Source organism: Somniosus microcephalus, chromosome 7, assembly GCF_052327205.1.
Source record: "Somniosus microcephalus isolate GS21.2 chromosome 7, FLI_Smic_1.0, whole genome shotgun sequence".
Taxonomy (NCBI): domain Eukaryota; kingdom Metazoa; phylum Chordata; class Chondrichthyes; order Squaliformes; family Somniosidae; genus Somniosus; species Somniosus microcephalus.
Window position 1 is genome coordinate 58,967,710 of NC_140993.1, and position 25,839 is coordinate 58,993,548.

Consider the following 25,839-nt stretch of genomic DNA (forward strand, 5'->3'; position numbering starts at 1 on the left):
GGATTTGAACCCACAACCTTCTGCCTCAGAGGCAAAAGTGCTGCCACTGAACCAGAAGCACTTCCCGGACACCATTGGAGGGCTTAATGAAGCTCTCAGGACTGTTATAGTAAATCTGTCCTGGGACATCACATCCTACCACGGCAGGAATTTAGAAACACATCGAGGGCCATCCTGACAGGAATTCACACTGGCTCCCCGAGTTTACCTTGCTGAAACCAGTGGCTTTAATCCAATGACACACACATCGGTTTTCTGAACCTTGGCTTATTTACACTTCGCACTGCAACTGATGGCAGGAGATCTGCAGACCTGCCACCAATTACACTCCAATAGTGTAAAAATGCACTTTTATGAGTCGCACTCATTTGCCTCTGTCAAGGTTGAAAAACTCATGTACCTGTCTTGAAATCCATGTCCCTCAGATGAAAGGATACCATCTGGCCCACTGCATCATCCAATCCCACTGTACTGATTTTTGAACCTTTTTGTTTCAAGCGGCACTGTCTTCCTAAAAATTGTTGTTTCTTTTGGGAAATAAAAAGAGAACACTAAAATTGGCCTCAGCATCCCTGTGCAGGGGCAGGGGAGAAATCGGGTGGGTCCAGCCAGTGAGTGTGCACGTGTGCATCGGCAGATGAGGACAGGAACGTGCTCGGTTGTAATTCTCTCCACAGTCAAATAGCCTGCCAATGCTCATTGTTGGACTCCCGCATGAAGAATAGGCAGTTGGTGGAAGTACCGGAGGGGCCCATGGAACTGTACCCGAGCACGGTTAATGACACCTTTAGGGGAGGAAGGGAGAAACTTGAGAAAAAAGTTAACACATTGAACCTAAAACTTGCTGAATTGTAGTATGTTCAAGATCTTGGCTTCTCCTCTGATGTAATCCAATTAATGAGACCACAGCAATGACCTTTCACTTACAAAATACCTTTGGATAATTTTCATCAATATTAAGGACGTTGATAATAAGATGCCCTGCATCAGTACCACTGGATCAAGATGAGGCTACACTGTGCTTAATGTATAAGACTAGTGATGCTTAACATTTTCGGCTGAGCACTTAACTGCTGTAGTATACTGCACAGAGTAAAGTTGATTCTCTGAAGTTCTCTCGCTGACCCTTGCTTGGTAGAGTTCCACGAAGCCTCTAGTCCTCCAGCGCCATGTCTAAGTGGCCATTCTTCATGTGTGAATCTTGACAGTCGGCAGGCCAGTCCTCATCCAATGTCCTTGCTTTCCCGCAATGCGCTGGACGGCGAACAAGAGTGGGAACCACAGGTGATTTTTCTGCTTCCTGGTCCCTGGTCCAGGGTCATTCAAGCCATTTGTAGCAACCCCACCATGACCTGAGCCAAAGTCCGCTAACACAGCACAGACCAAGCAACAAACCTGTGACTTCCTGATCAGTATAGCTTCAAATCATGTGCGTTTACCCATTAGGAGACTGGAGTGGGAACGGGAGCTAGATAGGGAATTTTGATATAGCCCACCATCTGGGTTATATTGGATGCCAGGTTAAACGGGTTGCCAGCTGCTTTGGGTACCAGGTTATATTAGATACCAGGTTATGTTGGGTACAGTTTATATTACCAGTTATATTATTGCACCCAATATAATCAGTAGCTAATATAACCTGGTATCCAACATAACCCAGTATGCAATATTACCAGTACCCAATATAGCCTGATACCCAATATAATCTGGTATCTAAAATAACACCTTCTCTAGCATAACCCTTTACCCGATACAACCCAGTACACTCCCCACCGCTTGCGGTGGGCTCATTGGTGATAACGTGATTTGCCCGCTATATGTGGTGGACGGTAAAACCATAATAGGTTGGTTGAATGTATTACCAAGTACAGTCCCCAATCCTTTTGAAGCCTCCCCACCACTGTGTACATATATGTCACTGTTTGAGGACTTTGCCACTTGGACTTCATCACAGTTTCGCTGGTTGGAGCATTTGTAAGTCACTGAGTTGCAGTGGCTACGCAACAGCCAATGGCAATAAAGAAAGCATTGAGTGACTTCAGTGCCCAATAAACTGAAGTCCAATTGCCAAGAGAAAGGGCCAATTTCACAAGCAAACCCTTTCCCCAAGCTGACCTCCCAACTCCAAGATTTCGAAACAATAGTGTGTAAATCGGTAAATATAGGGAATTAGTGAGGTGCAAAGAACTTATTGAATGTACATATTTTATAAGCAGAGCCTTTGTAATTGACTCCTGTGGTAATGGCTAGCCCCAGCTGCCCGATATAGATGGCTGCACGTGATAAGCGGGGACGATATAAGTGGTGAGGACTATACCCAGAAAACCCATTCTAAATCACAATCTAAACTGACACTTCAGTGCAGTACTGAGGGAATGCTGCACTGTTGGAGGTGCCGTCTTTCGAATGAAATGTGAAACCGATGCCCTGTTTGCCCTCACAGCTGGAGGTAAAAGATCCCATGGCACTATGTCAAAGAAGAGATGGGGAATATTCCTGGTGTTCTGGCCAACATTTATCCCTCAACCAACAGCGCTAAAACAGATAATCTGGTCATTTATTTAATTGCTGTTTGTGGGAATTTGCTGTGTACAAATTGGCTGCCGCATTTCCAATATTACGAAAGTGCCTACATTTCAAAAGTACCTCATTGATTGTAAAGTGCTTTGGAAGGTCTTGAGGTTGTGAAAGGCACTATATAAATACAAATTCTTTCTTCTTTTATCCAAATAAGCCAATACCCAATATAACCTGTTATCTAATATAACTTGGTACCCAATATAACCTGATAGCCAATATAACCTGGTATCTAATATAACTTGGTACCCAATATAACCTGGTATCTAATATAACTTGGTACCCAATATAACCTGTTATCTAATATAACTTGGTATCCAATATAACCGGGTATCCAATGTAATCTGGTATATAATATAATCTGGTACCTAATATAACCCTGTACTCAATATAACCCAGTACCCAACGTAACCTAGTTCCCAATATAACCTGTACCCAATATATTTCATACCCAATATAACCTGAAACAACCTGGTGCAAAATATGTCAGTACCCAATATAACAATGCCCAGTATAAAGTGACAACCTGTGAAATCTGCAACCTATTTCACAATCTGTGACATCTCATGTGAAACATTTAATTAACTAGATAATGAAATATGATAGTTCTCAATGTTAAAAAACTAAATTTTCTCAGCCTCGATGTAATTTAAATGGAATGGCTGTTAGTGAATTATGAAAACCAGGTTGAAGCGGGTTAATAAATAGAATAAAATTTGAATAAGTAAGAGATAAAATGATAAGGCACTGTAGAAATGCAAGCTTTGTCTTAAAAAAACGTGCTGGAAATCTGAAATTAAAAGAGAAAATGCTGCAAATATACAGTGGGGCTTGCCTAACGCAGGCTCCCTGTTGAAAAGTTTAGCCTGTTTTACTTCTTTCAGATGCTGATAGACCTGCCTCACTCTTCCAGAATGTTCTGCCTAAAGAAGCATTTTTTTTTAGCTGGGAGTAAAGCCAGTTAAGTGGCTGCTGACACAGAGTGCTCGAGATGGGAAAACAGTTCCATTCCTCAGCACTAATACCACTCTGCTCAACGAACACCAACATTTCACCCAAAAAATAAAATCGGCTGAGTTTCTGATCTTCTCAAACACCATCAACTGATGGCCGCTGGGATATCGGTGATATTATAATTATTGCTTTTGGAGAAAAAAAATGTAATTATATAGATCCTATTAAGAACGATATCTAGCTTTTTTTTTCCTTCATGCCTTCCCAACATGTGCTCTATGTGCTGATCAGGTACTTTGTATTTAGATACTACCCAGATTAAAGAGCAAGATATCAGGGAATTACTTTAAGTGCAAAAACATGAGCTGTAATTTCTCTTTTGGATCTGGTAGCTGCTGAGAGATGCAGCTACATGGATTGAAGGGTAATAGTGTTGCTTACATCCTGTTACGGTTTATTAAGGATTTGACGCAGGCTGGTTGCTGCTGATGAAGCTACTGAACTCTCCTCGCCATCCTTATGAGATGTGCAAGGAGCACATTAACCTCAAGAGCTGGCGCGATAATGTAAAGCTGGTTAAGTGGTTGAATTTTATCCATCTCTTGCCCACCCTCTTCCCCAACGTGAACATACACATATATCTCCGAAAGAAAGTTAATGACTTCACTGGCGCCAATCCCTTCAGTACTTTTAAATATATACTGTACCTCAAGGCCTTCTTCTTCTTAGTAAATTGGACTGTAACAAATCCTATTGAGTCACAGTGCCGCTATTAGAAGCAGATGGGTATGAGGAAGGCGACAAGGCCCAGTAAATGGGTTAGTTGGTTTGCAACCATATAGATTGTTAACAAGGAAAGGAGGGGGTCTATTCCTGTCAGTTTGAAGAGTTTGAGTACTTTTCCTTTTCACCTCTAGGATCCCAATTCCAAATGACAGATTGGATCCATAAGAGAAGATTACCATCTTAATTGGAAAAAATGTCTCTAATTGACAGGTTTTGCTTGAGGGCCTCAGGCAGGTAGTTTGGGCCACTGTTAGACTGAGGATTCTGAAGTAACACCATTCAGAAATTCACATCTAAATTTCAAGATGATTCAAATACAGTACGCAGGAAGTGAAAATCGAGATAAAGGTAATACATTAATGATGCCCTGATGAGTTGGCTGTAGCCAGTTTTTGTAAACGGGTTGCGATATACCTATTATCTATATATCTACCTGTGTTTATAAAACCATTGCATGCCACACTTCAGATGTTACACTTTGTTAAGGATACAGAACAATCATTAAAACAAAGACAAACGCCTGAAATGTTCAAGGGGTTCTCCCAATCTTCGGCTGTTTTTAATGTTTCTAAGGGGTCGCTGCTGATTTTCTGTCAAAGTTACAGGGGGAGACCTGGAGAACCCTCACACAAATTCTGTCCCAAAGTTAGTCAACACCAGGTGCTTCTGCCCTGGATTCTAAAGCTGACAAAATTTACGGGGGGGATTTTAACCTTGATTGCAAAGGCATTCCCAAAATTCCTTTGTTCTCCTCAGGAGTTTAACCAAACAATTACAATTACCTATTTTCTGCTTAAAGAGACAGAACAGGCTAAACACAGCCAGATCTTGACCGCTAACCATTAAAAAGAAACCTGGAAGAAACCATGGAGCAGTCGGTTAACATTGCTTAGGAGACTTATCTGGCGATGTCCCGCTCCCTTCCCGCAGTCGTCTATTTCAATCCGTTTTTCCGAGCAGGCGTCAAGGACATGTGCCGGAAAATGGTGGAGTCCTTCTTTAAAAATGCAGATTGGCCTCCGATTACATCATCAGAACCCAACTGGCATTTTAACCACTGGCCTGAGCGGGGAAGCTATTTTGGTTTTTCGGAGAGCTGAAGTTAGCGAGAAGATGAGAGTGGTCCAGAAGATGCCTAAAATAGTAGGTTTAACTTTTTTTTTAAAATCCTTTTGTGGCCTGAAGCAGCAGGAGAGCTTCTCCTGGCCCCACAATAAAAGTTTTGGTCTCCCCTGCACTGGGCTCCCATCCCCCTCCTTGAGTGCAAAGGCCTTCCCAAAACTCCCCGGTCCTCCTCAGGAGTTGTCAGCTGTGGCTCAGTCAGTAGCACTCTCACCCTGAGTCAGAAGGTTGTGGGTACAAGTCCCACTCCAGAGACTTGAGCACAAAAGTCGAGGCTGGCAATCTGGTGCAGTACTGAGGGAGTGCTGCATTGTCGGAGGTGCCGTCTTTCCGATGAAACGTTAAACTGGGGCCCCCTCTGCTCTCTCAGATGGACGTAAAATATCCCTGGGCACTATTTGGAAGAAGAGCAGGGGAATTATCCCTGGTGTCCTGGCCAATATCTATCCCTCAAGCAACATCACACCTGGAGATTTATGTACATTTTTGGACTCCTTATCTAAGGAAGGATGTACTTGCCATACAGGTAGTGCAACAAAGGTTCACCAGACTGGGTCCTGGGATGGGGGGATTGTCCTATGAGGAGAGATTGAGTAGACTAGGCCTATATTCTCTGGAGTCTAGAAGAATGAGAGGAGATCTCATTGAAACATACAAAATTCTTACAGGGCTTGACAGGGTAGATCCCTGGCTGGTGAGTCTAGAACCAGGGGTCACAGTCACAGAATAAGGGGTCAGCCATTTAGGACTTGATGTGCCTCAATTATTCCGAGACTCGAAGTTAGCAGAACAAAAGTAAGGCTTTTATTAACTCAGAACATAACACGTAAAATAGAGAGATGTCTACCTTCAGGAGGCTGATGCCGGACTGAAGTTAGATTACAAAGGAGCCAGGTATGGGCGGAGCCCTGCACACAACCAGTTCCAGCACATTCCAATACATAATACATGAGGACTGGGGGAAGGGAAAAGACACAGAAAGCAGGCAGTTACAAGACACAGAAAACAGGCAGTGATGAATGGAATATATTTCATCATATTCACCCCTTCTATAGATTTAGTCTGTTCGGGGGTTTGATAGTCCTCTGCGACCGATGTGGCTGTTCTGGTGCCGCGGGTGTCGGCTGGGTGTCCCCGGTAGCCTCCTGGGTCTCTGCCGGGGGTGCCGCCGGGGTTGTTGAAGGGGTAGTTGGTGGGGCTGCCGTTGGTCGATGTTCTTCCGGGGGTGATGAAAGAATAGTGGGTGGGTAAGGGTTGCTGTGATCGTCGTCGCTGCTATTGCCGTGGTTGTTGTCGATGCCGGCTGGGGCAACGTCTTTTATGGACACGGTGTCCTCCCTTCCGTCGGCGTGCCGGACATATGCGTATTGGGGGTTGGCGTGGAGTAGGTGTACTGGCTCCACGAGAGGGTCCGTCTTGTGGCCCCTCACATGCCTTCGCACGAGTACCGGACCTGGGGTGGAGAGCCATGACGGCATGGATACGCCTGAGGTGGATTTCCGAGGAAAGACAAACATTCGTTCATGAGGCGTGGCATTAGTGGCCGTACACAATAGCGACCGTATCGAATGGAGCACATCCGAGAGGACTTCCTGCCAGCGGGAGATAGGGAGGCCCTTGGTCCTTAGAGCTAGAGTGACTGCTTTCCACACTGTCCCATTCTCTCGCTCCACCTGGCCGTTACCCCGGGGGTTGTAGCTGGTGGTACGGCTCGTGGCGATCCCCTTGGACAGCATGTACTGGCGTAGCTCTTCACTCATGAAGGACGCCCCCCTATCCGTGTGGATATAGCTCGGCATACCGAACAGGCAGAACAGGCTGTTGAGGCATTTAATGACCGTGGCGCTGGTCATGTCTGGGCAGGGGAAGGCGAATGGGAAACGGGAGTATTCGTCCACAATGTTCAGGAAGTAAACATTGCGGTCGACGGACGGGAGGGGGCCCTTGAAATCTAAGCTGAGCCGCTCGAAGGGCCGTGTAGCTTTGATTAAGTGGGCTCTATCTGGGCGGTAGAACCGAGGCTTGCACTCAGCGCAAGTGCGGCAGTTCCTGGTCAGAGACCGAACTTCCTCAATCGAGTAGGGTAAGTTACGGGACTTTATGAAGTGGAACAGCCGCGTGACCCCTGGGTGGCAGAGGTCGTTGTGGAGGGTCTGTAGCCGATCCTCGGTGGCGCTGGCACACATCCCTCGTGAGAGGGCGTCAGGGGATTCGTTAAGGGCCCCTGGCCGGTAAATGATGTCGTACTCGAAAGTGGAGAGCTCGATCCGCCACCTAAGAATCTTATCATTTTTAATCTTCCCCCTCTGTTTATTGTTGAACATAAACACTACCGATCGCTGGTCGGTAAGTAGGGTGAAGCGTTTGCCGGCTAGGTAGTGGCGCCAGTGGCGCACTGCCTCCACGATGGCTTGGGCCTCCTTTTCCACGGAGGAGTGTCTGATCTCGGGGCCTTGGAGGGTCCTCGAGAAGAAAGCTACGGGCCGCCCCGCCTGGTTGAGGGTGGCTGCCAAGGCGAAGTCGGACGCATCACTTTCCACTTGAAATGGAGTGTTCTCGTCCACTGCCTGTAGCGTGGCCCGCTCAATATCCTGCTTAATGCTTTTGAAGGCGGCGTGGGCCTCAGCAGAGAGCGGAAAAGAGGATGCTTTCAAGAGGGGGCGGGCTTTGTCGGAGTAGTTGGGGACCCATTGGGAATAGTAAGAAAATAACCCCAGGCACCTTTTCAGGGCTTTGGGAGTGTTGGGCAGGGGCAGCTCCCGTAGGGGGCGCAATCGGTCGGGGTCTGGTCCGATTTCCCCATTCTCCACCACGCTGCCCAGTATGCAGAGGCGCGTGGTGTTGAAAACGCACTTGTCCTCGTTGTAAGTGAGGTTGAGTTTTTGTGCGGTTTTCAGGAACCTCTCGAGGTTCGAGTCGTGATCCTGCTGGTTGTGACCGCAGATGGTGACGTTGTCGAGGTAGGGGAAGGTTGCCTGCAAGTGGTGGTCATCGACCATGCGATCCATCTCCCTCTGAAAGACCGAGACCCCGTTCGTCACCCCAAAGGGGACTCTGAGGAATTGGTAGAGGCGTCCGTTCGCCTCGAAGGCGGTGTACGGGCGGTCCTCTGGTCTGATAGGGAGCTGGTGGTACGCTGACTTGAGGTCGATGGTGGAGAACACCCGGTATTGGGCGATTTGGTTCACCATTTCTGATATGCGGGGTAGCGGGTAGGCGTCTAGTAGGGTGTACCTGTTGATCGTTTGACTATAGTCGATCACCATCCGTTTCTTCTCGCTACCCCTTACCACTACCACTTGGGCGCGCCACGGGCTGTTGCTGTGTTCAATAATGCGCTCTTTCAGGAGCCTGTCTACCTCGGTCGCGATAAACCGCCTGTCCTCCCAGCTGTACCTCCTGATTTTGGTCGCTATTGGCCGGCAGTTAGGGGTAAGGTTCGCGAATAGCGAAGGCGGCTTTACCTTCAGGGTAGCCAGACCGCACACTGTGAGGGGCGGCTGGGACCCACCGTACTTGAGCGTGATGCTTTGGTGGTTGCACTGGAAATCCAAACCCAAGATCACGCTCGCACATAGATTCTTCATGATTAATACTTTAAAATTATCATACACAGTTCCGTTAACGCACAATTGTACCGTGCAGTAACCCAGAATGGTCGATGTCTGGGTTTTATCGGCCATAGAGATGGTACCCTGAGCAGGGACCACCTTTAGGGAGAGTTGTTGTGCCAGTTCAGGGTGGATAAAACTCTCCGTGCTTCCACTGTCAATTAAGCATTTAACCCCGCACCCGTTTACCTCGATGTCCACCATTGATTTGGATAGCGGATGCGGCCTGGTCTGGTCCACTGTGACCGATGCCACTGTAGGGCCCTGATTGAGACAAGATGGCGTCCACACTGTCTGCTCATAAGATGGCGGACCCCACGAGGTCGGGCAAGATGGCGTCCAAGATGGCCGCTCCCACGGCGCACACGCGGCGGTGGCGGGTTTTCCGGCGGTTGGTTTTCCGGCGGGGTTCCCTCTGCACACCTTCCCGAAGTGCCCCTTCTTACCGCACTTAAAGCAGGTGGTGCCTTTCGCCGGGCACAGGTTTCTGGTGTGGTTTGGCTGCCCGCAGAAGTAGCAGTTGGGTCCTTGACGCGTCGCGGCTGTCGTAGGGCTTCTGGGGGTAGAGCTGGGCCCCGCCGGTGTCGGGCTGCCGGGCGGGGAAGATGCCTTCCAAGATGGCGGCGCCCTCGGCGCGCACGTGGCGGCGTGGGCGGCGCGGGCTGAAGAGTAGGCGTCCGAGTTTCTCTGGGCCATCTCCAGGGACTGCGCGGTGTCCGCAGCCTGTTTCAGGTCCAACCCCGTTTTTTCCAGCAGTCTTTGCCGGATGTGAGTGGAGCTGAGGCCTGTGATAAAGGCATCGCGAACAAGCTCGTCGGTGTACACTGCGGCTTTTACATCTCGGCACTTACAGTCCTTGCCAAGCTTTTTCAGGATGCTTAGGAACTCCTCCACCGATTCCCCAGGTCGCTGTGCGCGAGTAGCGAGTAGATGCCTAGCATACACCTCATTCGTAGGCTGCTGGTAATGCGCCTTTAAGGTGTTGCAGGCGGCCAGGTACGTATCGGCGTCTTGGATGAGGGGGTAAACCCAGTGGCTTACCCAATTCCGTAGCATTCCGAGCCTCATCTTCGCAGTGTCCGTAGCGTCTTTGACGGCTGCGGAATTGTCCAGGAAGAATTCCATACAGTCAAACCAGTGTCCGAAGCGTGCTGATGCGTCCGGAGCATGTTGATCCAAATCCAAACGTTCGGGTTTCAGGAGTTGATCCATAGTGTTGAAAATTGAGTTAATAAAATTGATGTGCCTCAATTATTCCGAGACTCGAAGTTAGCAGAACAAAAGTAAGGCTTTTATTAACTCAGAACATAACACGTAAAATAGAGAGATGTCTACCTTCAGGAGGCTGATGCCGGACTGAAGTTAGATTACAAAGGAGCCAGGTATGGGCGGAGCCCTGCACACAACCAGTTCCAGCACATTCCAATACATAATACATGAGGACTGGGGGAAGGGAAAAGACACAGAAAGCAGGCAGTTACAAGACACAGAAAACAGGCAGTGATGAATGGAATATATTTCATCACAGGACTGAGATAAGGAGAAATTTCTTCACTCAGAGGATGGTGAATCTTTGGAATTCTCTACCCCAGAGGGCAGTGGAGGCTCAGTCGTTGAGTATATTCAAGACAGAGATCGATAGATTTTTAGATATTAAGGGGATCAAGGGATATGGGGATAGTGCAGGAAAATGGAGATGAGGTAGAAGATCAGACATGATCTAATTGAATGGCGGAGCAGGCTCGAAGGGTCAAATGGCCTACTCCTGCTCCTATTTCTTATGTTCTTATGTTCTTAAAACAGATTATTTGGTCATTACCACAGTGCTGTTTGTGGGAGCTTGCTGTGCAAAAATTGGCTGCCACATTTCCTACATTCTAACAGTGACTACGCTTCAAAAGGACCTTCATTGGCAGTAAAGCGCTTTGGGGCATCCTGAGGTCATGAAAGGTGCTTTATAAATGCAACTCGTTTTTGCTTTAGGAGTTCACAAAACAACTACAATTACCTATTTCTGGCTTAAAGGGACAGACAAGGCTAAACACAGCCAGAACTTGATGGTTATTCATTGAAACACATGCGGCTGACTTAAGACTACACATGAACAATGCAACAAGATAAGTTCTGTTAATTTACTAAAAGTGCTAGAGGCATTAAAATGATAGAACAGCAAAGATTGTCAACTAGAAACTTCAACACACAGCTCCGTCTAACATCAGACTGAACACACAGCTCCCTCTAAAATCAGACTGAACACACAGCTCCTTCTAACATCAGATTGAACAAATAGCTCCGCCTAACATCAGTCTGATCACACAGCTCCCTATAACATCAGGCTGAACACACAGCTCCGTCTAACATCAGACTGAACACACAGCTCTCTCTAACATCAGTCTGAACACACAGCTCCCTATAACATCAGACTGAACACACAGTTCCTTCTAACATCAGACTGAACACACAGCTCCCTATAACATCAGACTGAACACACAGCTCCTTCTAACATCAGACTGAACACACAGCTCCTTCTAACATCAGATTGAACACACAGCTCCGTCTAAAATCAGACTGAACACACAGCTCCCTCTAACATCAGATTGAACAAACAGCTCCGTCTAAAATCAGACTGAACACACAGCTCCTTCTAACATCAGATTGAACACTGCTCCGTCTAAAATTAGACTGAACAATCAGCTCCCTCTAAAATCAGACTGAACACACAGCTCCCTCTAACATCAGATTGAACACACAGCTCCCTCTAAAATCAGACTGAACACACAGCTCCCTCGAACATCAGACTGAACACACAGCTCCGTCTAAAATCAAACTGAACACACAGCTCCGTCTAAAATCAGACTGAACACACAGCTCCCTCTAACATCAGACTGAACACACAGCTCCGTCTAAAATCAGACTGAACACAGAGCTCTCTCTAATATCAGACTGAACACACAGCTCCATCTAACATCAGACTGAACACACAGCTCCCTCTAACATCAGACTGAACACACAGCTCCGTCCAACATCAGACTGAACACACAGCTCTGTCTAACATCAGATTGAACACACAGCTCCCTCTAACATCAGACTGAACACACAGCTCCCTCTAACATCAGACTGAACACACAGCTCCCTCTAACATCAGACTGAACACACAGCTCCCTCTAACATCAGACTGAACAACCACCTCCCTCTAACATCAGACTGAACACACAGCTCCCCCTTACATCAGTCTGAACACACAGCTCGGTCTAACATCAGACTGAACAACCACCTCCCTCTAACATCATTCTGAACACACAGCTCGGTCTAACATCAGACTGAACAACCACCTCCCTCTAACATCAGACTGAACACACAGCTCTCTCTAACATCAGACTGAACGCACAGCTCCCTCTAACATCAGACTGAACGCACAGCTCTCTCTAACATCAGACTGAACACACAGCTCTTTCTAACATCAGACTGAACAACCACCTCCCTCTAACATCAGACTGAACACACAGCTCCCTCTAACATCAGACTGAACACACAGCTCCCTCTAACATCAGATTGAACACACAGCTCCCTCCAACATCAGACTGAACGCACAGCTCTCTCTAACATCAGACTGAACACACAGCTCTCTCTAACATCAGACTGAACACACAGCTCCCTCTAACATCAGACTGAACAACCACCTCCCTCTAACATCAGACTGAACAACCACCTCCCTCTAACATCAGACTGAACACACAGCTCCCTCTAACATCAGATTGAACACACAGCTCTCGCTAACATCAGACTAAACACACAGCTCTCTCTAATATCAGACTGAACACACAGCTCCCTCTAACATCAGACTGAACACACAGCTCCGTCTAAAATCAGACTGAACACAGAGCTCTTTCTAATATCAGACTGAACACACAGCTCTATCTAACATCAGACTGAACACACAGCTCTCTCTAACATCAGACTGAACGCACAGCTCTCTCTAACATCAGGCTGAACACACAGCTCTCTCTAACATCAGACTGAACACACAGCTCTCTCTAACATCAGACTGAACGCACAGCTCTCTCTAACATCAGACTGAACACACAGCTCTCTCTAACATCAGACTGAACACACAGCTCTCTCTAACATCAGACTGAACATACAGCTCCCTCCAACATCAGACTGAACGCACAGCTCCGTCTAACATCAGATTGAACACACAGCTCTGTCTAACATCAGACTCAACACACAGCTCCCTCTAACATCAGGCTCAACACACAGCTCCCTCTAACATCAGATTGAACACACAGCTCTGTCTAACATCAGACTCAACACACAGCTCGCTCTAACATCAGGCTCAACACATAGCTCCCTCTAACATCAGACTGAACAAACAGCTCCCTCGAACATCAGACTGAACGCACAGCTCCGTCTAACATCAGACTGAAAAGACAGCTCGGTCTAACATCAGACTGAACAACCACCTCCCTCTAACATCAGACTGAACACACAGCTCTCTCTAACATCAGACTGAACACACAGCTCCCTCTAACATCAGTCTGAACACACAGCTCGGTCTAACATCAGACTGAACAACCACCTCCCTCTAACATCAGGCTGAACACACAGCTCCCCCTTACATCAGTCTGAACACACAGCTCGGTCTAACATCAGACTGAACAACCACCTCCCTCTAACATCAGTCTGAACACACTGCTCGGTCTAACATCAGACTGAACAACCACCTCCCTCTAACATCAGACTGAACACACAGCTCTCTCTAACATCAGACTGAACGCACAGCTCTCTCTAACATCAGACTGAACACACAGCTCTCTCTAACATCAGACTGAACACACAGCTCTCTCTAACATCAGACTGAACACACAGCTCTCTCTAACATCAGACAGAACATACAGCTCTCTCTAACATCAGACTGAACACACAGCTCCCTCTAACATCAGACTGAACACACAGCTCCCTCTAACATCACACTGAACACACAGCTCCCTCTAACATCAGACTGAACACACAGCTCTCTCTAACATCAGACTGAACACACAGCTCGGTCTAACATCAGACTGAACAACCACCTCCCTCTAACATCAGTCTGAACACACAGCTCGGTCTAACATCAGACTGAACAACCACCTCCCTCTAACATCAGACTGAACGCACAGCTCTAACATCAGACTGAACGCACAGCTCTCTAACATCAGACTGAACACACAGCTCCCTCTAACATCAGACTGAACACACAGCTCCCTCTAACATCAGACTGAACGCACAGCTCTTTCTAACATCAGACTGAACACACAGCTCCCTCTAACATCAGACTGAACACACAGATCCCTCTAACATCAGACTGAACAACCACCTCCCTCTAACATCAGGCTGAACACACAGCTCTCTCTAACATCAGACTGAACACACAGCTCCCTCTAACATCAGACTGAACACACAGCTCCCTCTAACATCAGACTGAACACACAGCTCCGTCTAAAATCAGACTGAACACAGAGCTCTCTCTAATATCAGACTGAACACACAGCTCTATCTAACATCAGACTGAACACACAGCTCCCTCTAACATCAGACTGAACACACAGCTCTCTCTAACATCAGACTGAACGCACAGCTCTCTCTAACATCAGACTGAACACACAGCTCTCTCTAACATCAGACTGAACGCACAGCTCTCTCTAACATCAGACTGAACACACAGCTCCCTCTAACATCAGACTGAACGCACAGCTCTTTCTAACATCAGACTGAACACAGAGCTCCCTCTAACATCAGACTGAACACACAGCTCCCTCTAACATCAGACTGAACACACAGCTCTCTCTAACATCAGACTGAACACACAACTCTCTCTAACATCAGACTGAACACACAGCTCTCTCTAACATCAGACTGAACACACAGCTCCCTCTAACATCAGACTGAACGCACAGCTCTTTCTAACATCAGACTGAACACAGAGCTCCCTCTAACATCAGACTGAACACACAGCTCCCTCTAACATCAGACTGAACACACAGCTCTCTCTAACATCAGACTGAACACACAGCTCTCTCTAACATCAGACTGAACACACAGCTCTCTCTAACATCAGACTGAACATACAGCTCCCTCCAACATCAGACTGAACACACAGCTCCCTCTAACATCAGACTGAACACACAGCTCCCTCTAACATCAGACTGAACACACAGCTCCCTCTAACATCAGACTGAACACACAGCTCCCTCTAACATCAGACTGAACACACAGCTCCCCCTTACATCAGTCTGAACACACAGCTCGGTCTAACATCAGACTGAACAACCACCTCCCTCTAACATCAGTCTGAACACACAGCTCTCTCTAACATCAGACTGAACGCACAGCTCTCTCTAACATCAGACTGAACGCACAGCTCACTCTAACATCAGACTGAACACACAGTTCCCTCTAACATCAGACTGAACACACAGCTCCCTCTAACATCAGACTGAACACACAGCTCCCTCTATCATCAGACTGAACACACAGCTCCCCCTTACATCAGTCTGAACACACAGCTCGGTCTAACATCAGACTGAACACACAGCTCCCTCTAAAATCAGACTGAACACAGAGCTCTCTCTAATATCAGACTGAACACACAGCTCTATCTAACATCAGACTGAACACACAGCTCCCTCTAACATCAGACTGAACACACAGCTCTCTCTAACATCAGACTGAACGCACAGCTCTCTCTAACATCAGACTGAACACACAGCTCTCTCTAACATCAGACTGAACGCACAGCTCTCTCTAACATCAGACTGAACACACAGCTCCCTCTAACATCAGACTGAACACACAGCTCCCTCTAACATCAGACTGAACGCACAGCTCTTTCTAACATCAGACTGAACACACAGTTCCCTCTAACATCAGACTGAACACACAGCTCCCTCTAACATCAGACTGAACACACAGCTCCCTCTATCATCAGACTGAACACACAGCTCCCCCTTACATCAGTCTGAACACACAGCTCGGTCTAACATCAGACTGAACACACAGCTCCCTCTAACATCAGACTGAACACACAGCTCCCTCTAACATCAGACTGAACACACAGCTCCCTCTAACATCAGACTGAACACACAGCTCCCTCTAACATCAGACTGAACACACAGCTCCCTCTAACATCAGACTGAACACACAGCTCCCCCTTACATCAGTCTGAACACACAGCTCGGTCTAACATCAGACTGAACAACCACCTCCCTCTAACATCAGTCTGAACACACAGCTCTCTCTAACATCAGACTGAACGCACAGCTCTCTCTAACATCAGACTGAACACACAGCTCCCTCTAACATCAGACTGAACGCACAGCTCACTCTAACATCAGACTGAACACACAGTTCCCTCTAACATCAGACTGAACACACAGCTCCCTCTAACATCAGACTGAACACACAGCTCCCTCTATCATCAGACTGAACACACAGCTCCGTCTAACATCAGACTGAACACACAGCTCCCTCTAACATCAGACTGAACACACAGCTCCCTCTAACATCAGACTGAACACACAGCTCCCTCTAACATCAGACTGAACACACAGCTCTCTCTAACATCACACTGAGCACACGGCTCTCTCTAACATCAGACTGAACGCACAGCTCCCTCTAACATCAGACTGAACACACAGCTCCGTCTAACATCAGACTGAACACACAGCTCTCTCTAACATCACACTGAACACACAGCTCCCTCTAACATCATTCTGAACACAGCTCGGTCTAACATCAGACTGAACACACAGCTCCCTCTAACATCAGACTGAACACACAGCTCTGTGATGAAATATGTCATTCATCAGACTCTGTATTTAACTACATATATTGTATTGCCTGCTCCTGTGTTTTTACCTTGTATTGTATATAGTGCACCTCCCCCTTTCTCCCCATTGGGTGTGTCGGCTCCGCCCATACCTGGCCCTACTTAAGACAAGCCCAGGCTTGTCTTGCAGCAGAACAGCAGAATGCTAGGTGAAGACACAGGCATCTTTCTTTGCTAATAAAAGCCTAGTTTTATCCAGTTAACTTTGAGCCTTGAAGTTATTGAGGCGCATCAATTTTATTAGCAAACTTTCAACGATGGATCAACTTTTGAAACCGGAACGCTTGGATTTGGACCCGCATGCTTTGGATGCATTGGCACGGTTTGGACACTGGTTCCAGTGCTTGGAATTTTTGATGGCCAACTCCGAAGCCGTCACAGCCTCTAGAGCCACCGGAGATGTGAAACTCGGGATCCTGCAGAATCGGGTAAGCCACCGGGTTTTTCCACTCATCCAAGACGCCGCCACCTACCTGGATGCCTGCAACATTCTAAAGGCCCACTATCAGCGGCCTACCAACGAGGTGTACGCCAGGCTTCTGCTTGCTACCTGCACACAGCGACCCGGAGAGTCGCTAGAGGACTTTCTAGTCACCCTAAAAGTGCTTGGCAAAGACTGCAAATGCAAAGACGTGAAAGCCACAGTATACACAGACGAGCTTATTCGGGATGCCTTTATCGCAGGCCTTAGCTCTAATTACATCCGGCAGAGACTGCTAGAGAAAACGGGCCTAGATCTGACACAGGCTGTGGACACAGCGCGATCGCTGGATGTGGCTCAGAAGAACTCTGACTCCTACTCTTCAGGCCACGCGGCCCACGCCGCCTCGTACGCACCAAGGGCGCCGCCATGTTGGAAGACATCTTCCCCGCCCGGTAGCCCAACACCGTCGGGGCCCTGCTCTCCCCCCAGAAGCCCTACGACCGGCGCGACGCATCGGGGCCCCAAATGCTACTTCTGCGGGCAGCCGAAGCACACCAGGAACCTGTGCCCGGCGAAAGGCACCACCTGCTGTAAGTGCGGTAAGAAGGGGCACTTTGGGAAGGTGTGCAGAGGGAACCCCGCAGGCAAACCTGCCACCGCCGCGTGCGTGCCGTGGGAGCGGCCATCTTGGACGCCATCTTGTCCGACCTAGTGCGGTCCGCCATCTCGCGAGCAGGCATCGTGGACGCCATCTTACCCGGCCTCGTGTGACCCACCATCTTGTCCCGATCAGGGCCCTACAGTGGCGTCGATCACAGTGGACCAGTCCAGACCGCACCCACTATCCAAATCAATGGTGGACATCGAGGTAAAGGGGTGCAAGGTTAAATGTTTAATTGACAGCGGGAGCACGGAGAGCTTCATTCACCATGGTCTGGTACAACGACTCTCTCTAAATTTAGTCCCTACTCAGGGCACGATCTCTATGGCCGACAAAACCCAGATATCGACTGTTGCGGGTTACTGCGCGGTACGATTGTCCGTTAAAGGCACTGTATATAATAATTTTAAACTGTTAATTATGAAGGATTTATGTGTGAGCGTGATCTTGGGCCTGGATTTTCAGTGCCACCACCAAAGCATCACGCTCAATTTCGGTGGGACCCAGCCGCCCCTTACAGTGTGCGGTCTGGCTACCCTGAAGGTAAAGCCGTCTTCGCTATTCGCGAACCTTACCCCTAACTGCTGGCCAATAGCGACCAAAAGCAGGAGGTACAGCTGGGAGGACAGGCGGTTTATCGCGACCGAGGTAGACAGGCTCCTGAGAGAGCGCATTATTGAACGCAGCAACAGCCCGTGGCGCGCCCAAGTGGTGGTGGTGAGGGGTAGCGAGAAGAAGCAGATGGTGTTTGACTATACTCAAACAGTCAACATCTATACCCAACTAGACGCCTACCCGCTACCCCGCATATCCGAGATGGTGAACCAAATTGGCCAATATCGGGTGTTCTCCACTATCGACCTCAAGTCAGCGTACCACCAGATCCCTATCAGACCAGAGGACCGTTCGTACACTGCCTTCGAGGCAAACGGACGCCTCTACCAGTTCCTCAGAGTCCCCTTTGAGGTGATGAATGGGGTCTCGGTCTTTAAGAGGGAGATGGACCGCATGGTCGATGACCACCACTTGCAGGCAACCTTCCCCTATCTCGACAACGTCACCATCTGCAGCCACAACCAACAGGACCACGACTCAAACCTCGCGAGGTTTCTGAAAACCGCACAAAAACTCAACCTCACTTACAACGAGGACAAGTGCGTTTTCAACACCACGCGCCTCTGCATACTAGGCAGCGTGGTGGAGAATGGGGAAATCGGACCAGACCCCGACCGATTGCGCCCCCTACGGGAGCTGCCCCTGCCCAACACTCCCAAAGCCCTGAAAAGGTGCCTGGGGTTATTCTCGTATTATGCCCAATGGGTCCCTAACTACTCCGATAAAGCCCGCACCCTCTTGAAAGCATCCTCTTTCCCGCTCTCTGCTGAGGCCCATGCTGCCTTCAAAAGCATTAAGCAGGATATTGAGCGGCCACGCTACAGGCAGTGGACGCGAACACTCCCTTTCAAGTGGAAAGTGATGCGTCTGACTTTGCCTTGGCAGCCACCCTCAACCAGGCGGGGCGGCCCGTAGCTTTCTTCTCGAGGACCCTCCAGGGGCCCAAGATCAGACACTCCTCCGTGGAAAAGGAGGCCCAAGCCATCGTGGAGGCAGTGTGCCACTGGTGGCACTACCTAGCCGGCAAACGCTTCACCCTACTTACCGACCAGCGGTCGGTAGCGTTTATGTTCAATAATAAACAGAGGGGGAAGATTAAAAATGATAAGATTCTTAGTTGGTGGATCGAGCTCTCCATCTTCGAGTACGACATCATACACCGGCCGGGGGCCCTTAACGAATCCCCCGACGCACTCTCACGAGGGATGTGTGCCAACGCCACCGGGGATCGGCTACAGACCCTCCACAACGACCTCTGCCACCCAGGGGTCACATGGCTGTTCCACTTCATAAAGTCCCGCAACTTACCCTACTCGATTGAGGAAGTTCGGTCTCTGACCAGGAACTGCCGCACTTGCGCTGAGTGCAAGCCTCGGTTCTACCGCCCTGATAGAGCCCACCTAATCAAAGCTACACGGCCCTTTGAGCGGCTTAGCTTAGATTTCAAGGGCCCCCTCCCGTCCGTCGACCGCAATGTTTACTTCCTGAACATTGTGGATGAATACTCCCGTTTCCCATTCGCCTTCCCCTGCCCAGACATGACCAGCGCCACAGTCATTAAATGCCTCAACAGCCTGTTATGCCTGTTTGGTATGCCAAGCTATATCCACACGGATAGGGGGGCGTCCTTCATGAGTGAAGAGCTACGCCAGTACATGCTGTCCAAGGGGATTGCCACGAGCCGTACCACCAGCTACAACCTCCGGGGTAACGGTCAGGTGGAGCGAGAGAACGGGACAGTATGGAGGGCAGTCACTCTAACTCTAAGGACCAAGGGCCTCCCTATCTCCCGCTGGCAGGACGTCCTCCCAGATGAGCTCCACTCAATACGGTCACTATTGTGTACCGCCACTAATGCCACGCCTCATGAGCTAATGCTTGTGTTTCCCCGGAAATCCACCTCAGGCGTACCCATACCGTCATGGCTCTCCACCCCAGGTCCTGTACTTTTGCGGAAGCATGTGAGGGGCCACAAGATGGACCCTCTCGTGGAGCCAGTGCACCTGCTCCACGCCAACCCACAATATGCGTATGTCCGGCACGCCGACGGACGGGAGGACACTGTGTCCATAAAAGACCTCGCCCCAGCCGGTAACAACAGCAACAATGACAACGACTACAACAACAACAGCAACAACGACAACAACCACAACAACTATTACCCACCCACTCCACCCACTATTCTTTCATCACCCCCGGAAGAACACCAGCCAACGGTACCCCCACCACCTACTCCTTCAACAGCCCCGGTGGCGCCCCCAGCAGAGACCCAGGAGGTCACCTGGGACACCCAGCCGGCACCCGCGGCACCGCAACTGTTACGTCGGTCACAGAGGACTATCACACCCCCGGACAGACTAAATCTGTAGAAGGGGTGAATGTGATGAAATATGTCATTCATCAGACTCTGTATTTAACTACATATATTGTATTGCCTGCTCCTGTCTTTTTACCTTGTATTGTATATAGTGCACCGCCCCCTTTCTCCCCATTGGGTGTGTCGGCTCCGCCCATACCTGGCCCTACTTAAGACAAGCCCAGGCTTGTCTTGCAGCAGAACGCTAGGTGAAGACACAGGCATCTTTCTTTGCTAATAAAAGCCTAGTTTTATCCAGTTAACTTTGAGCCTTGAAGTTATTGAGGCGCATCAATCTCCCTCAAACATCAGACTGAACACACAGCTCCCTCTAACATCAGACTGAACACACAGCTCCCTCTAACATCAGACTGAACAAACAGCTCCCTCTAACATCAGACTGAACACACAACTCCCTCTAACATCAGACTGAACAAACAGCTCCCTCTAACATCAGACTGAACACACAACTCCGTCTAACATCAGACTGAACACACAGCTCTCTCTAACATCAGACTGAACACACAACTCCCTCTAACATCAGACTGAACACACAGCTCCCTCTAACATCAGATTGAACACACAACTCCCTCTAACATCAGACTGAACAGACAACTCCCTCTAAAATCAGACTGAACACACAGCTCCCTCTAACAACAGACTGAACACACAACTCCGTCTAACATCAGACTGAACACACAGCTCGGTCTAACATCAGACTGAACACACAGCTCCCTCTAACATCAGACTGAACACACAGCTCCCTCTAACATCAGATTGAACACACAGCTCCCTCTAACATCAGACTGAACACACAGCTCCCTCTAACATCAGACTGAACACACAACTCCGTCTATCATCAGACTGAACACACAGCTCTCTCTAACATCAGACTGAACACACAGCTCTCTCTAACATCAGGCTGAACAAACAGCTCCCTCTAACATCAGACTGAACACACAGCTCCCTCTAACATCAGACTGAACACACAACTCCGTCTAACATCAGACTGAACACACAACTCCGTCTAACATCAGACTGAACACACAGCTCTCTCTAACATCAGACTGAACACACAGCTCCCTCTAACATCAGACTGAACACACAGCTCCCTCCAACAACAGACTGAACACACAGCTCCCTCCAACATCAGACTGAACACACAGCTCCCTCCAACATCAGACTGAACACACAGCTCCCTCTAAAATCAGACTGAACACACAGCTCCCTCTAACATCAGATTTAACACACAGCTCCGTCTAAAATCAGACTGAACACACAGCTCCGTCTAAAATCAGACTGAACACACAGCTCCGTCTAAAATCAGACTGAACACACAGCTCCGTCTAACATCAGACTGAACACACAGCTCTCTCTAACATCAGACTGAACACACAGGCCTAGAAATTCAGTGGGCTTTGCGCCCAGTTACCGCCCAAAGAGGGCTTCTGTGCCAGTCTGCAAACTTCGGGCGAACTTCATTGACGCGCTAATTGCGGCGGTAGCCGTTAGCGCTGCGCCACCACCGATGGCGTCATCGGTGTGTGCAGCGCCCCGGTACCGCCCCGACACCGGCCCGACCCCCATCTTCAGTAGCGGCCTTCTAATAACATTCGGAGACCGGGTCCGTACAGCAGCCTTAGTGGGGCGCTTTAAGGTGGAGGTGCGGCCGGCCGCTTTTTCGGCGGGCGCCTGCCCGCACCTCCTTCCCCGGCCTCCTCCACCCCCACCCCGCGGCATTGCCGGCTGGTTTCTGGGAGCCCGGCACTTCTCCGTTGTGCCGGGCTCTTTTGCCGGCACTCGCGATCGGGGCTCCGGCTGCTGCAGGCACCTCCGCCTTAAGAGAGGGAGGAAGGCCTGCAGTACCGCAGCCTACCGCTCCGCTGCGGGTGGCGCTGCGGCAACTAGCGCGCCGATATTCAGTTTCAGCGCCCCAAGCGGGGGCGGCCGCACCCTTGAACAGCGGCCGTCCTCGGCTTTGGGCGCTGAAACTGAATATCGGCTGGGCGCGAGTGGCTCCGCGCCCAGCGGTAAATTCTGGCCGCCAGCGAGCTGGCGGGGCTATAGCTAATTTCTCGGCCACAGCTCCTTCAAACATCAGACTGAACACACAGCTCCCTCTAACATCAGACTGAACACACAGCTCTCTCTAACATCAGACTGAACACACAGCTCTCTCTAACATCAGACTGAACACACAGCTCTCTCTAACATCAGACTGAACACACAGCTCTCTCTAACATCAGACTGAACACACAGCTCCCTCTAACATCAGACTGAACACACAGCTCTCTCCAACATCAGACTGAACGCACAGCTCTCTCTAACATCAGATTGAACACACAGCTCCCTCTAACATCAGACTGAACACACAGCTCTCTCTAACATCAGACTGAACACACAGCTCTCTCTAACATCAGACTGAACACACAGCTCCCTCTAACATCAGACTGAACGCACAGCTCTCTCTAACATCAGATTGAACACACAGCTCCCTCTAACATCAGACTGAACACACAGCTCTCTCTAACATCAGACTGAACACACAGCTCCCTCTAACATCAGACTGAACACACAGCTCCGTCTAACATCAGACTGAACACACAGCTCCCTCTAACATCAGACTGAACACACAGCTCCCTCTAACATCAGACTCAACACACAGCTCCCTCTAACATCAGACTCAACACACAGCTCCCTCTAACATCAGACTGAACACACAGCTCCCTCTAACATCAGACTGAACACACAGCTCCCTCTTACATCAGACTGAACACACAGCTCCCTCTTACATCAGACTGAACACACAGGTGTGATGAAATATGCCATTCATCAGGCACTCTGTATTCTCTGTGTTTGATTGTGCCTGTGACTGTGACAAGCAGGGGAGTTTAGTTTCAGTTTCATTTCCTTACCTGTATTGTATTGTGTGTAGGGCTCCGCCCATACCTGGCCCCTACTTAAGCAGGCCCCAGCGTGTCTCACAGGCAGTACAGCAGATCTCTGGATGAGAGACACTTCTCCACTGTGTATTACTTTCTGAGTTAATAAAAGCCTTGCTTTGCTCCGTTAATGTTGAGTCTCGGATTCATTGAGGCACATCAATTTTATTAACTCAATTTTCAACGCAATGGATCAACTCTTGAAACCCAAACGTTTGGATTTGGACCTGCATGCTTCGGACGCATCGGCACGATTCGGACACTGGTTTAAGTGTATGGAATTCTTCCTGGACAATTCCGCAGCCATCACAGACGCTACGGACGCTGAAAGTATGAAACTCGGAATCCTGCGGAATTGGGTAAGCCACCGGGTTTACCCCCTCATCCAAGACGCCGACACGTACCCGGCCACCTGCGACATCCTAAAGGCGCATTACCAGCAGCCTACGAACGAGGTGTACGCTAGGCATCTGCTTGCTACTCGCACACAGCGACCTGGGGAATCGCTGGATGAGTTCCTAGTCACCCTGAAAATGCTTGGCAAAGACTGCAAGTGCCAAGATGTAAAAGCCGCAGTGTACACTGACGAGCTTGTTCGTGATGCCTTTATCACAGGCCTCAGCTCCACTTACATCCAGCAGAGACTACTGGAAAAAACGGGATTGGACCTGAAACAGGCTGTGGACACAGCGCGATCCCTGGATGTGGCCCAGAGAAACTCGGACGCCTACTCTTCAGCCCGCGCCGCCCACGCCACCACGTGTGCACCAAGGGCGCCGCCATCTTGGAAGGCATCTTCCCCGCCCGGCAGCCCGACACCATCGGGGCCCCGCTCTCCCCCCAGAAGCCCTACGACAGCCGCGACGTGTCGGGGCCCCAACTGCTACTTCTGCGGGCAGCCGAAGCACACCAGAAACCTGTGCCCGGCGAAAGGCACCACCTGCTTTAAGTGCGGTAAGAAGGGGCACTTCGGGAAGGTGTGCAGAGGGAACCCGGCTGGAAAACCGGCCACCGCCGCGTGTGCGCCGTGGGAGCGGCCATCTTGGACGCCACCTTGCCCGACCTCGTGGGGTCCGCCATCTTGCCCGACCTCGTGGGGTCCACCATCTTGTGAGCAGACAGCGTGGACGCCATCTTGTCTCAATCAGGGCCCTACAGTGGCATCGGTCACAGTGGACCAGACCAGACCGCACCCGCTATCCAAATCGATGGTGGACATCGAGGTAAACGGGTGCGGGGTTAAATGTTTAATTGACAGTGGAAGCACGGAGAGTTTTATCCACCCTGAACTAGCACAACAACTCTCTCTAACGGTGGTCCCTGCTCGGGGCACCATCTCTATGGCTGATAAGACCCGGACATCGACCATTATGGGGTACTGCGCGGTACAATTGTCCGTTAACGGAACTGTATACGATAATTTTAAATTACTAATCATGAAGAGTCTATGTGCGAACGTGATCTTGGGCCTGGATTTCCAGTGCCACCACCAAAGCATCACGCTCAATTACGGTGGGTCCCAGCCGCCCCTCACAGTATGCGGTCTGGCTACCCTGAAGGTAAAGCCGCCTTCGCTATTCGCGAACCTTACTCCCAACTGCCAGCCAATAGCGACCAAAAGCAGGAGATACAGCTGGGAGGACAGGCGGTTTATCGCGACCGAGGTGGACAGGCTGCTGAGGGAGTGCATTATTGAATGCAGCAACAGCCCGTGGCGCGCCCAAGTGCTGGTGGTGAGGGGTAGCGAGAAGAAACGGATGGTGATCGACTATAGCCAAACGATCAACATGTACACCCAACTAGACGCCTACCCGCTACCCCGCATATCAGAAATGGTGAACCAAATTGCCCAATACTGGGTGTTCTCCACCATCGACCTCAAGTCAGCGTACCACCAGCTCCCTATCAGACCAGAGGACCGCCC